Source organism: Heptranchias perlo, chromosome 36, assembly GCF_035084215.1.
Source record: "Heptranchias perlo isolate sHepPer1 chromosome 36, sHepPer1.hap1, whole genome shotgun sequence".
NCBI classification, from domain to species: Eukaryota; Metazoa; Chordata; class Chondrichthyes; order Hexanchiformes; family Hexanchidae; genus Heptranchias; species Heptranchias perlo.
In genome coordinates this window covers 4,043,586-4,055,054 of record NC_090360.1, presented here as the reverse complement: position 1 = coordinate 4,055,054, position 11,469 = coordinate 4,043,586, and the positions used below count along the sequence as shown (strand labels likewise).

Below are 11,469 nucleotides of genomic sequence, written 5' to 3'. Positions count from 1 at the left end.
CAGAGAAGGAGGCCATAGGGCCCATCGAGCCCGTGCCAGCTCTCTGCAAGACCAATCCAGCTAGTCCCACTCCCCTGCCCTTTCCCTGTAGCCCTGCAAATTTAGCTAATGGTCTCTTATGAGGGACTTTATCGAATGCCTTCTAGAAATTCATATAAACAACATCCACAGACATTCAATCAAAAGCAAAATACTGCGGATGCTGGAAATCAGAAATAAAAACAGAAAATGCTGGAGAAGCTCAGCCAACTTGGATATGTGGCTCTCTATCCCGTCGTCTAAGTTGTTCATAAATACAGTGAATAGTTGAGGCCCCAAGAAGCTGAGCTTCTCCAGCATTTTCTGTTTTTAATCCATAGACATTCCCCTGTCCACTACTTTAGTCAGCTCTTCAAAAAATTCAATCAGGTGCGTCAGGCATGACCTGCCCTTCACAAATCTATGCTGGCTCTCACTGATCAGCTGAAAATTTTCAAGGTGTTCAGTCACTCTCTCCTTAATTATAGACTCTAGTAATTTCCTGACAACAGCTGTTAGGCTAACTGGTCTATAATTCCCTGGTTTCCCTCTCTCACCTTTCTTAAATAACGGAGTGACATGTGCAATTTTCCAATCTAAAGTAACGGTTCCTGAATCGCGAGAACTTTGGAACTTTATAGTTGGGGCATCTAGTTTCTGAGATCCACCTTCCTCCATTATTGCAGGGTCAACAATGCAAATTTCCCTTCTTCAGCTGAGCATTAGTGGCTGCCAACCAAGGCATTCAGACTTATTCTCAAATATCTAACTCAACGTTAGTATCAACCACAACCCAATCTGTTCTCCCAGTCAGTTTTGCTCTCTCTTTCTCTAAATATAATGCTTGGCAGTGATTTACTTAAATCACTGGCTCTCCAGAACTCACAGATATTAATCTTGTATGTAAATATGTTTTGTATATTCCAGTAAAGTTGCATCATTTACAACAAGGTGGGTTTGGTTGATGAAGACTCTTCGGCCCATTGGATGCCACCTTGGAAGAATATCTACTCTCCCGTCTCTCCACTACAGCACCTGGCTGTTTCCCAGATGTGTACAGTGTTCGAGTCTCAATCAATGTTCCTGGTTACATAGGAACAGGAGTAGGGCATTCAGATCCTCGAGTCTATTCCGCCTATCAATTAGATCATGGCTGATCTGTATCTTGGCTCCATTTTCCCTCTTTGGTTCCATAACCTTTAATATCCTTGGCTAACAAAAGTCTATCAATCTCAGTTTTAAATTTTTCAATTGACCCCCAGCCTCAACAGCTTTTTGAGGAAGAGTTCCAGATTTCCACTACCCTTTGTGTGAAGAAGTGCTTCCTGACATCACCCCTGAACGGCCTAGCTCTAATTTTAAGGTTATGCCCCCTTGTTTTGGACTCCCCCACCAGAGGAAATAGTTTCTCTCTACTGTTGACCGGAGGTCACTGGTTACAGTTATTGGCTTAGTACAAAGGGGAGAAGAGTCAATTCTCTCTTAACTCTCAATTTGCTTTATTTGTGTCGTTAGATCATATACATATTGCTTATACATCTGGTTAGATATAGACATGCAGTTTGCACCAGGTTATACAGTTTTATACCCAAACTAGGATCTAAACGCACACCCATTAGGTTTCTCTGACACTCCCTGAGTGGTCAAAGAATATAAAGGATAATACCCGAAAAAGAGAGCTGACGCTGGCCAGGCGTTCCGTTCTCTCTCTCTCTCTCTCTCTCTCGACGTCGTCTCTACGTCCCTGACGTAGGTTCTTCCACTTCTGCGATGGTTAGTCTCCGGAGTCTTTGCTCTGGCTCCACGTCCCAGATTCTTCATTCTTATTCCAAATCTTATCTCTTCAAGCTGTGCTGTCTCTCTCTCCCATTGGTTTAGGCTTGCTCGTCTAGTCTGTGTCTTCTCCACATTGGCTCTGTCCCAAGGACTTAGGTAGCATTACCTCATTACTCCTTTTTGAAATAAGGACTTGTGTCTTATCACATCTCCTTTGTCTTTCACAAAACTTAGCTAATTCAAACCGGTTCCAGCCAGCTCAGGCCAGCGACTGAACTCAGGTTACTTCAGTTCAAAAGTTGCTTTTGCCTGTGTGTCAGCAGATGGGAATAAACTCAGTAGTTTCTGCAGCCCCTGGCCAACATCACCTACCCTATCAAATCCTTTAATCATCTTAAACGCCTCAATCAGATCAACCCTTAATCTTCTATACTCAAGGGAATATAGAAAGAAAGATTGGATTGCATTTATATAGCACCTTTCACTGCCTCATGACATCCCAAAGTGCTTTACAGCCAATTAAGTACTGTTGTAATGTAGGAAACACAGCAGCCAAGGTCCCACAAACAGCAATGTGATAATGACCAGATAATCTGTTTTAGTGATGTTGTTTGAGGGATAAATATTGGCCCCAGGACACCTCCCCTGCTCTTCTTCGAAATACTGCCATGGGATTTTTTGCGTCCACTTCAAAGGGCAGACAGGGCCTCGGTTTAATGTCTCACCTGAAAGACGGCACCTCCAACAATACAGCACTCCCTCAGTATTACATTGGGAGTGTCAGCCTAGATTTGCTGCTCAAGTCTCTGGAGTGGGGCTTGAACCCACAACCTCCTGGCTCAGAGGCGAGAGTGCTACCCACTGAGCCACGGCTGACACCTTTAAGCCTAGTGTATACAATCTGTCCTAATTCTTTAACCCTTTTAGCCCCAGTATCATTCTGACCAGAGGGACTGTTTTTGTGGGCGGAGATTCGTTCAGACGGAAAGTCCACTGGAGTGCAACTCATATCCTTCCAATTAGCGTACCTGAGTTCTAGTCGCTTAGGTACGGTAACCTGCGAATGAATAGATGGCGACGAGAACCTTAGTAGAGTTGTCAAGTCCCAGGTCTCTGAACATTCATAAAAAAAAGCCGACATTAGATCAATGAGCAACACGGGCTGAAAATTAAGATATATTACACGGTGTAAAGTATTTTATCATTAATTCTTTTATGATAAAGCTCAGAGGCAGCGGCAGAAGTCATTTGTCTAACAGGCTTGGCGTTACCTTGCAGACATGGTTCATGAGGCAGACACGGAAGAAAGCAAAGTACAACATTTACATTCAAATGAGAGTGCGCTGTATTAATATTTCAAGGTCAACAGCAGAAATCCACCTCAATTTAGACGTACAAACTGGCATTTCAATTTTCAGAAGTCAGTGTTAATTTTTGCACAAAGGGAAATGTTAAATCTCCATAATGTGGAAAATGTAGCGATTGTATAATTTCTCTTCTGACGAGTAAGAGATTTGCCCCTGGGCAGCACACATCCAACACTCTATGTTTCCTTTATTCTCTCTAATCTATTGTCCAGGCGGAAGACTCTGTGAGGAACAGACAGCCTCAACACCATCCCAACGCTGGGTGAGATAAGGCTCACGCAGAGCCACAGACACTCTGATCCCTCTCTGGTTTGATGTTTATCCCTCCTTCAAGCCGAGGCCAAAAAATAAATAAAAACCTCAATCTATTGTTGAATCAAATGAAGGAAGGAAACGATCTGGCCTGTCTCCAAGTGTTACGCTGCTTCCGTTCCCCTCGGCCACCCCCCTGTGCATCGTTTGGAGGGAGGTGTCAGGTACAAGAAACAAATTTCCTGCGTTAAACCTGCTCCAGCTGCACAAGGAAGCAACCAGCTGGCCAGGAGCTGGCAGCAGCACAGATGGTGTAGACATGACTGGCATTCCTAATCTCAGTGAAATGGTGCACATAAATTGACTGTAATTTATTTACACTAGCAGGTAATGTCTTATTCATAAAGGTTTACTGCAAGCTGTTTCACCGGAATGCTATTGTTTAAAACGTCCTTATACTAATCGCCTTCTCTCCATCTTTTATGGTTAAGGAAAAGCACTTTGATGGTGTATCCCACACCCGTTACCGTTCACCCATCACCCCCTGTGCTCGCTGACCTACATTGGCTCCCGGTCCGGCAACACCTCGATTTTAAAATTTTCATCCGTGTTTTCAAATCCCTCCATGGCCTCGCCCCGCCCTGTCTCTGTAACTCCCTCCAGCCCCACAACCCTCCGAGATCTCTGCACTCCTCCAATTCTGGACTTATGCGCATCCCTGATTTTCATCGCTCCACCACTGGAGGCCGTGCCTTCAGCTGCCTCGGTTCAAAGATCTGGAATTCCCTCCCTAATCTTCTCCACCTCTCCACCTCTCTCTCCTCCTTTACGATGCTCCTTAAAACCTACCTCTTTCACCAACCTTTTGGTCACCTGTCCTGATATTTCTTTATGTGGCTCGGTGTCAAATTTTGTCTGATTTTGCTGCTGTGAAGCGCCTTGGGATGCTTTTACTACGTTAAAGATGCAATATAAATGTGAGTTGTTGTTGTTGTCGTCGTCGTCTACCCTAAATCACCGACAAGTCTAACTGTGGAAATATCTTCCTTCTAGATAAGGCGTTACAACTGATTGGGTTAATAATCAAACCATTCTATTGTCTCAGAGGCAAAGCCTCCATCTGCGAGTCATACAGATCAGGATGATCCCAGGTTTGATGCTTGATATATACTGAGTTAATTGATCTCAGCTTTGGTAGAAGTGCTGCAATAATTGGCTGCATTACCCCGAGTGAAGGGAAAACCCATCAGGTTTCCTGTTTGCTGCACACTAACCACTAGTGGCAATGTTCTTGCGTGGATGCTGTGTGGGGCTGGGATGGGGCTGCCTACCACAACCTTGTCCGCAATCCCCGTCCAAAGGTCACGCGTGAAAAATGGTCACCTGATCATAAGAGCATACGAAATTGACGGGCAGGAAAAGACCAACTGGTCCATCAAGCCTGCCCCACACCACGATGGCTGGAACATTGTGACTAAACGCTTCCTACCCCACCACAGCATGTAATCTCCTGGGAAAGGCAAATAAACCAAAAAAAACCCAGGGCCAATAATCTGGAAAATTCCTCTCCGATCCCTCAGGCAATCTAGGAAACCAGCCCATGAGATCTCATGGACCAAGTGATATCTATGAAGACACTTGCCTTCTATATGATGCGATCTATGCCCCAGTCAGGAACTGGTCCAGCTCCCTCTTGAAGGCAGAGAGTCGGCACCCACCACACCAGCCGGCAACGCAAGGTAATGGAGGGTAACTACCGCCCGAATTGGACGCCAGTGAGGGGAGGGAGAATAACAACTCAACTTTGAGCTGTTGGATTGAAGGCCAGTGCACTATAGTTACAAAACACTTAAATGGAGGCTTAGCCTCCATTTAAGTGTTTTGTAACTATATGGTATAGTACAATGTCCCCTCCCCAGTAATCCTCAACATTTTACTGCCTTTCCGATGCCCTTTGGCTTCTCTCTGCTGATCCCAGACCCTTTCCCTGGTAATAATATTCTTCTTTACATTGCTTAAATATCCTTATATTTTGGACCGGATTTTGTTGGAGTGGGGCATCTCATGGTGTGCCCTGTTAGCCATTTTTCTGCACCCTTCAACTCAAAAAGCTTTTGCGCCGTGACTTGCTGGAAGTCCGAGCTGATAACGGCACGGCAAGGGGAATGGGACCTTGGTGAACAACGGAAACAACAGTGTATCTCCTTAACCAACGAGATTTAAGGATTGAGAAAGAAACAGAGGAACGACGGAGAAGGAAATCGGATGAATTGGAGTCAAATCAGGTACGGAAAGAGAAATGAAGAGAGAGGAAAGAAACATAATTTTTCCAGCAAGATCTAGCCCATTACTGTGACATGGCATGTTCTCCAACTCACCATCAGACCATGAGAAATCCACTAATATAGACAGAAAACCTCGTGCATGATGCGAATCAAACTTTAAATGTGTCTGTCGCACAAAAACATTCTGTCACACTTTTCAGACTGGTACTTGGGAGGTTTGAACCAATCGAGAAAACATTTCACTGCTAGCCATTCCTTTTGTCCCTGCCAACATTTGTCAGTAAGATTGTTTCAGTGTGCATTTAACACTCTCGGGTTCAAAACTATCATGTAAACCACTCAGGCATTACACTTACAGTTTATGTTCTCTGAACCCTTTGGTGTTGCAAAGTATTACAGCTTTGAACGCACTCTGCACCGTTTAGCTTTTATATTAAGCGCGGCCTATAGCATACTCCCAGGCCGTCAGTTATCCCAGTTACAATGTGTTTCAGGCCAAGGTGAGATATCTGTACTCCGAACCGTGCGCCCAAACTTGATCCTGTTAGCCCAACATGAAAATGCCATCCGATGATAAATGACTAAAGAGAGTAAAGCCTTAAACCTGTAGATTAAATATGGTTTATTTTTATCCCAGATCGCATCAAGGATGCCAATGAATTATGGTTTGCACTGATTAAGGTCATTAATCTTGAATCTTTGTGTTTACTGTGTCAAAGGTCAAAGTGTCCGCCTGCACCATTTAGATCAGCAACAGTAACGGTAACTGTTCATTTTTCAGCGACTTGCAATGTTTCAATATTGTTCAAGTACCATCATTAATCCCTCGGTTTCATTACAAACTAAAGACATTGGAGTACAGACAGGTCATCGTAAGGTCAACTCAAATGGGCGAAAAGAACAGTCAATCTTTAAGGAATGACATTCTTGAATTGGCAGCCCTCTATCAGAACTATCAATATTGTGCTTCTAACTCCAACAATTTGCCCATTCAAAAATATCATTACTTCCCCTTTGGCCTACTAAAAATCCATTTGAGTAAAAAGTAGAAGCCTGAATGGTGCAGACTGAAGAGAACAGCCCTGAGGTTCCTTGGGGGAAATCTGATGACCTCATCACAGATGAATGTGTGTCCTGGTCAATATTTATCCCTCAACCAATACCACTAAAACAGATTATCTGGTCATTTATCTCTTTGCTGTTTATGGGACCTTGCAGCACTGCTTTGTTTGCCCACGTTACAACAGTGACTACAGTTCAAAAGTACTTAATTAGCTATGATGTGCTCTGGGACATCCTGAGGACATGAAAGATGCTATAAGTCCTTTCTCAGGATTGAAGGTGGCGCAATATATGCAAACCCAGATCTCACACTGGACTTAGCCTTTGACCTTCCCATACACGTCTAGGCAATGCAAGATTCCACCAAAGTAATGAAAGAAAAAAGAAAGACTTGGATTTAGATGGCTCCTTGTGTCTCTCAGAAACATCTCAACACGCTTCACATACGGTGCGTTGCTTTAAATTGGAGTGGACGACTGTAGACAAACGCACAGCAAGATCCAATAAACAATCCATGACAAGTTCATCTGGCTTTGCTGGAGTTGGTTCAGGTACGAATGTTGACCAGAACAACTTCCTGCTCTTCTTCAAATAGTGCCATGGGATCTTTAACATCCACCTCAGAAAGACCTCGATTTGAAGAATGTCACCACCAGTAATGCAGCGCTCCCTCGACACTGCAACGGAGTGTCAGCTTAGGTTTATTCTCAAGTCCTCAGAACGGGACGCTAACCAACACTTTTTGACTCAGAGGTGAAAGTTCGACCAAGTGATCCAAGAAACTTGAACATACTGCACCACTGCCTCACTCAACGTGCCTCAAAGTGCTGATGCTTGCATCAGTGTTGATAAGAGACATTGAACTGTGACTTGGAGTGAATCTAATGGAGTCACATCAGGTATGAGTGTAAATGGGACTTTATCGGGTCAATTGTGTGAACCATGCCAGGCAGGAAGCAGGTTGCACACAGATCACTTAACACCGTACGGCCGATTCTGCAACCCGTGTTCCTATCCAGTGAGGACTGTGCTGGAAACCTCACTTCATAAAATTATTCAAAAGTATAGGTCTGCAGCAACAGTGAGTAAATTGCAGCTCAAGATATTACTGATGCGGGCAATTCATTCGAAGATTGCAAAACTTGGCGGCGTCAGTTTTAGGGCCAGTCAGCTCATACAATCACCACAAAGTTATTCTGCACCGCTCGAGTAGTTTTATAAAGGTGCTGATAAACAGCTGCTTTTGGATAGAAAATCCAAAGTACAATTTCACCAGTCGAGATTGCCTGAAAAATAATATTATCTATTCAGCAACTCGGGGTTTAACTGACATTTCTTAACCATAATCAGGGCTTTGAAATAGTCTGAACTTTTTCTGTTGAGGTTAAATTGAGCAATTGTGCACAAACAGGGAAGACAATTACTTGACGGATTTGAAGCTAATTGCTTTGCCAGTCTTCGGCTGAACACAGATCTGCCTTTCTATTGTAAGAACGGAATTGCTATTCCCCTTAAAAGAAGTCTTGCTTGTGCCTCTGGGGCTGGTGGACTTTGGCACAATGCTACATCCCCTTTTATGGTAATCGGAAGACATAAGAGGAAGACAAAGAATATTGCCTTAAAAGGGTAACAATCAGGCGCGTCTCAAAACTGTATAAAAAGGAGAACGAACTGTGCTATTGGCAGGAGGGGCAACATGAAGAAGACAAAGAAGAATCGCTTTGGTGGACACACCCAGCTCTCCCCAGAACAGACGGTCTGGTCAACCTATGTCCTGGACTGTATTCCACAGTTGTGTGAATTGTCTAGATCGGTTGCTTATTGTCGTTTGGCAATCGAATAGAGTGCTTAGTAACCTTGATGCCATTTTCTGTGGTTGTTTTCTTATTTCCCTAAACATAGGGACAAACTAAATTAATAATAATAACCCTACACCTTAATTTTGTCAACATCTGGAGTTGGAAACAGACAGCAAAACAGTCAACATCTAGACTTGGAAACACATCAAGTCTGTCAACATCTGGAGCTGGAAATACATCAAGTCTGTCAGCATCTGGAAGAAGTAAATGCAGACTAATGTTTCATAAAAATATAGTGAGCAAAGAAATTTCACATAAACCTGGTAAGCATTCACACACTTACGAGAATGTGAGAACAGGAGTAGGCCATTCAGTCCATCAGTCCTGCTCAGCTATTTAGTCTTGGCAGCTTTACCTTTTAATCCCAATTCCCTCCCTTTCCTCATATTCTTAATACCCTTACTTCCCAAGTATGGTTTTGTCTCCTGTTTAGGTTGCACTGATGCTGCACTAATTCTGGAAGAGCTATGCACACAACTGAGCACAGAGCCATCTCCCGAAATCTAGGACTTTGGAGAGCTGGATAGGGAGAATCTCAGTTCACTCAACTGAAGTCAAGTAAGTTTAGTGAGCAATTTGCAAACTGGGTTTGACACTACACTGGATTTCCACTCCGTGCGGTATCAAACCTTCAGGGAGACTTTAACCTACTTTATTCTGGAGTCAGGTCAGGCCTTTACCTCTGGATCTACTCTGCCTGTTTAGTGTTGGAACGATAATGAAATCGCTTCTCACCGATGCTAAGCTTGTAGTGTAGATGCGCCGTTAAATACCTCAATGAACAATTGGCTTAATATTCAAAGAAACTAATTTCAAGGCCGAGGGGATCTTGAGTCGTCAATACCTAAAACATCAACCTGTCATTACTCTTTTCCGATACGGATTGGGCCTTTCGGTTACATTTCAGATTTTCAGCATTTTGCCGTTTCTTTGCTCTGAAGCTGCAAAAAGACTAAATGCAGTTGATTTTGCACCTACTTTTGCTTTGTAACTGAGTTTTGATTTATTAAAGTAAAGCAATTTTGACCCAAAATAACTAACACCGTTTTAAAGGACTTAATTGAAATCGCATTAACTAATTTTGTTGGGAATCAATTTTATTTATGTACTATGCTGGAGTTAAAAGTAATCCTTTAATCTCTAGTCCAACCTTTTTATTTTAGATCCATGTTATTACATGATAAAATTCCATTTTGCAACAAGAAAATGATTGTGTATTATTGTATAATCTATAAATGGACCAACAATATTTGTACTCTTTAGATTATTAATATTTATTTTTCAATTTTTCACTTTCATAAAGTAACTTGGAGGGGGAGCAGCTTTCATGGTGGCACGGGGTCAAAGGTCATTCTACCGTGGTGGCAAATGGCGAGCAAAAAGACTTCCTGTTCTCCCGCCTCAGGCATCACTTCCTGAAAATCACAGTCCCGTATCGTGAGAGTGTCGACAAGAGCGACAATTATTTCCTTGCCTGCAACTGTGTCTCAGCCAGTAGTCGGCAAAACAAGACAATGGCCAGGATTACTGATCACCTGTGGTCGCCAGAAAAACACCCTCCATCTCCAAGAGAGCAGACAGCTGATTAGATCGCCCACCAGAGCCACAGCACAAAACGTGGTCGCAAAAACAAAAAGTCAACTAACACCACCCTAACCTGATCTAAATCATTCGGATGTTAGTTCCGACTTTAAGGGAAGGGAGACTGTGCAGTGTATGCGGAGAGTGAGGCGATGAGCTCTGATTAGCTTGGATGAGGAGGCAGCCATATTGCACACCGAGTGATTGATGAAGTAATCGATGAAGTGTGGGATTGGTTGAGCGATGTCATCTTGGCGGTGTCAATTTTCATTACCACTCTGGCAGGTATTGCCTGAAGGACACGGTAAGGTTATTTCAAGCACCAGGTAAAGATGACCACACAGGATAGGCTCCCACTTCTCTCATTAATTTTTTTTTTGTTTTCCTTCTCACTTTGTTGCTTACCCTTCTTTCACCTTGTCACTGTCCTTTCCCTCCAGTGAGTGGAAAGTGTGATTTCTTCATAATTTAAGGCACTAAAAAAAAGAAATAACTTGCGATTAGATATTACACCTTATCTCTCAAAAACCACTTCAGTTGCAATGAGTATGAATTAAATTGTGCAGTTACTGTTATTATGTGGGTAGTCATTTTGTTAGTAGCAAAGTCCTACAATCAGCAAACAGACTGGAATTCTATATTTATAACTATCAATTTAAACATTATTGCCCAGATGTACAACACACGTTAATAGCACCAAATAAAAAATACTAAAAAAAAATCTGGGGCCAGGAAGATGTTATTCTCACAAACATGAAGAGTGGATATAGCCCTTAGCAAATGATTTCACAATGACAAGATTCATTAAAGGAATTAGTAATTTCAAGAAAGAATAATAATACCATCACCCTTCGCTCTTTCCACTTGGCAATTGAGAGAATCAGAAACTGTTACAGCTGCTTATCTACTTCTGAAAACCCAACATGAACGCACATTTTCAAACCATCACACCTCGGGCGTCACACCCTCCAGTCACACTTAAGTTCAGGCAGATTTTCCCTCGGCAAATTTCTTGCTGCTGACTGTTGGAACTCAGTTGCATTGGAACCAATCCATGCCAAAAAATAAGATAAATGAAGCCCGACTTTTGGCATGTGTGGAGAAATTCTCCACCAACACGCGGTACTTTTGGACAGAGGAGTCACGGGGCTCTGTTTCTGACCTTTCGGCGGCCGACCGGTGAAACGGACCCTGTGATTCGGAGGCTCCGGCCTTATTTACATTCTCTGGGCGAGCTGCGGGGAACGACAGAGGCCGATCCCGACGCAG

The 11,469-nt window shown here is 43.1% G+C and overlaps 1 long non-coding RNA gene across 3 annotated transcripts in view; it reads right to left on the bottom strand.

The window, feature by feature from the left end:
• Positions 1 to 1,503: 1,503 nt before the first annotated feature.
• LOC137304014 (uncharacterized) overlaps positions 1,504 to 11,469 on the bottom strand; it is a 183,538-nt gene continuing 173,572 nt past the window's right edge. For 2 of the 3 annotated variants that reach the window (XR_010958506.1, XR_010958504.1), the window contains one exon: positions 9,867 to 10,676. This is a non-coding gene — a long non-coding RNA (uncharacterized lncRNA). Of the gene's footprint in view, positions 2,908 to 9,866; positions 10,677 to 11,469 lie in introns of those variants that run through there. The other variant, XR_010958505.1, reaches the window with a different exon arrangement.